Below are 3,231 nucleotides of genomic sequence, written 5' to 3' on the forward strand. Positions count from 1 at the left end.
GATTGCTTGACTATATTTAAAAAGCATGAAAATTTTTGCAAAGATGATGAAATTAGTAAAAAGAAAAAATAAACATGCTCTCAACACAGCCTCAGGTTAACCATATGAAATTGAAACTAGGTAAGTGAACTTAGCCAAGGTCATGCAGTTAGAATGCAGAGTTAGAAGGCAGATATGGATTGTTTTCAACTGAATATCTGAACTCTGGTGCCTACATTGTGTAACTTGATATCCCATCTATAAGTCTTTCACAGAGAAGCTTAGAGCCTTTCCACTAAAAAAAAAAAAAAAAGTCCTTCATCTAAGATAGCAGCTCTGCTGATCGGTTCAGTGGTTTTGTGTTTCATCCATGTGGCTGCAGTCATTTGCTTCTGCCTTGGAGTCAGTCTTCTAAACACTCCATAAACATTTAAAGCTATTGCCAAGCACTTATGCACCCCTTAACTCACTGTCTAATCACTTGCTCCATTCCATCATGCAGGGAACATGACACGGGGAGCCTGCAGCACAACCCTATTAATGAATGATGTAATGGAAACTGGGAACACCAGCTTTCTCTTTAGACTTGAGTAAGTCCCTCTCTTCCCCTATTCATTGCAGGTGTCACAACCTTTGAACATGAAATCAGATTTTCCATGTGTAGACCGAACTTCCCAAGTTTCCAGCTGGCAGGGGGTAAGACCCTAATTAGTTCATGTATGCCAGCTAATTAGATAAGAAAACATTTTGCTAAGAATCTCTGCACCCCTTAACCTAGGGTCAACTAGATTGTAGTTGACCCAGAAGCTGCCTATTAATGTTCCTTCTCTATTGACAAAATGATAATTCAGTTGAAAAAAAAGATTTTGATTTTTTTCTATAATTCAAATCAGCCTCAGAGAGAATCAGGTTTGCTACAGGTCTTTCTGGTTTATACTTCATACTTTCCCCCCATGAAATTTATCTCTTACCAGGAAGTTCTCTCTTGATTTTTACCTCTGCAAAGCTTCTCTTAGAAAACAAACCATTAAGCTTATTCATTCTAAGGAAAAGAAATTGTCATTTCTCATAGTGGTATTTTTATTTCAGGATGGAATAAATCCTTGAGTCAAATGATACATTTCCAATGACATCTCTAGATCTAGTTTCTAGGTAACCCTTTTGAATTTTGCATGTTTCCATGTTATCAGTTTTTGTATAACAGTTAATGAGTTAATTCTGCTTACTATTGTAATACTGGAAATACTTGGAAAAATATTTCAGTAGTATCTCTAAGATGATTTCATATAGAATAGATTTAGTTAATTTTATCTTGTCCTTATTAAGAATCAGTTAATCACAGGTACCTCACAGTTGTCTAAATAAACACAGACCACCAGTTATAGAGCATTTTTAATGATCATGTGATTTGATCCCCTTATCTTCGAGAGGCAGAAATTGATATTTGGTAAAGTAAGCCAGACAGCTGGTTGGGAGCCAATAGTGATCAGTGAAAGAATATGATGACTGCATCCTAGGCTGATCAGAGACCACTCTAGCCCTGTTCACCCCCCAGCACAGCTGCACTCAGTGACTCATATTACTATCAGCCCTGCTATTGACAGCAATCACTATTTCCTGAACATTCCCAGTCCTCATCCTTGGGCAATCATTACCCTTTCTCAAGCCTTGTTCTTGGCACAACCCTCTTTCACTGAATTCCCCTCTTCCTCCTCCCCACATGACCTCATAAAAGACTCCATAGCCTGTAGGGCAGAATCCGGTCTGGTCTCAGTGCCAGAGCAGTCCTTCTCAGGTTTTTTTTTGAATAAAAGTGTTCTGCTGAGCTTATACCTTTGTTTCTTTTTCTCCCCTTTTCCTAACATTATGGTGGCCCATATGGGCAAGTAGGTTGAGGGGACTATTCCAGTATCCCCCACTTCTTCCATTTGTGAGCTTCCTTTCCCTCCCTCTTCCTTATGAGCTCCAGGAGCTCATTTGGTGTTTCCTGATAACCTTCCACTCAACACTGAATACTTCATTATCCAGCCTAGGACTGGTAAGAGAAGTCCTTGCCTTTCCCATGTGCCTGGGAAGTGTAGGTTTGTTGTCCCAGACCTGGGGAGGTGGCAGGTCCCCTAGGGCCAAGTTCTGCAGTAGATTTTCACAGAAATTGCAGGAGGGACACCTGCTAAATCTCTCAGAAAAGCCTTCTTTGATGTGGTTGAACCATGTAGAGAACTCTGGGTCGCTAGTCCTGTTTGGGGGATGGTCCAGCACAAGGCTGTGGACTCCCAGATGTTCTCTTATCAGTTACTATGGGCTTCTAAATTTCCCAAATTCTGGTAGATACCCCTTTGGGATTTCTACCCAAATGCCCAGAAAAACCTTCTATGACATAGCCTGGCCATGTAAAGAATTCCAGACCCCCAGGGTGTCCTGCAGGGTAAAGCTCTGTGGTGGACTTCTGGAGAAATTGGAGCAGGGTTGCAGATACCCTTTGGGTTGCATTATAAAAAATCTCTTGACCCTCAGTTTAAAAGGAGTTATTTGGCCTAAACATTTCATATTTTATTCAGCCAGTGGCCTAAATTTGGCACATTTGATTTCCAAATTCCTCACAACCTTGATAACTACCTGCAGGAAAATGTCAGGAGGTCTCTTATGCCTAAATTTTCTTTGCTCTCCTCTCTCTCTCTCTCTCTCTCTCTCTCCCCTTCCCCCACCAAAATTTCTCTGCCCAACCCTGGAGATGAGGCCTGATTAAGAACAAATAAACAGACAGAAAGAAGTTACACATAGACCACTGGAAAAATGACAAGGAGGCTCTAAATTACAATACCATATGCCAATTAGACCTGTTTAGCAAAAGAAAATAAAAAGAGGTAAAGTGGCTTATGCACAAAAAATATAACAGGTAAGATCAAAGAGGTCCTGTATTCTCCTGTAGAGGAGGAAGAGGCCTGACTGTCCTCAAAACCCTGCTGAAATTATCAGCCACCCTTGGGAAAGAGCCCAGCTATTCTTTCTTTAAGAAAGAAGGAAGATGCTCATACACAGTAGAGTCTACTCAGTGTCACACAAGGTGCATCTATGGACAGATGCATTCTTTTTAGATGCACTCTATTGAAGGATGACAAATATAGATAAAATTTCTTCATGTCATTTAATATAATAAAGTCATCATGATCGTTATGCTGAAATGTTATATTTCCCTTCACCTCAAGATTTCTCAGTGAGGTTTTTTAATTGTTACTTGTTAACATTTTGCAG

At 40.1% G+C, this 3,231-nt stretch overlaps 1 long non-coding RNA gene across 1 annotated transcript in view; it reads left to right on the forward strand.

Annotated features, from left to right (window-relative positions):
- The window catches only part of LOC106008990 (uncharacterized), a 160,816-nt gene that overhangs the window by 108,826 nt on the left and 48,759 nt on the right, over positions 1-3,231 (forward strand). Inside the window, exon 10 of the long non-coding RNA XR_015445481.1 lies at positions 482-569. This is a non-coding gene — a long non-coding RNA (uncharacterized LOC106008990). The remainder of the gene's footprint in view (positions 1-481; positions 570-3,231) is intronic.

This window comes from Heterocephalus glaber, unplaced genomic scaffold (genome assembly GCF_053883595.1).
Source record: "Heterocephalus glaber isolate CG9 unplaced genomic scaffold, H.glaber_assembly_v1.0 deba00001610, whole genome shotgun sequence".
Classification (NCBI taxonomy): Eukaryota; Metazoa; Chordata; class Mammalia; order Rodentia; family Bathyergidae; genus Heterocephalus; species Heterocephalus glaber.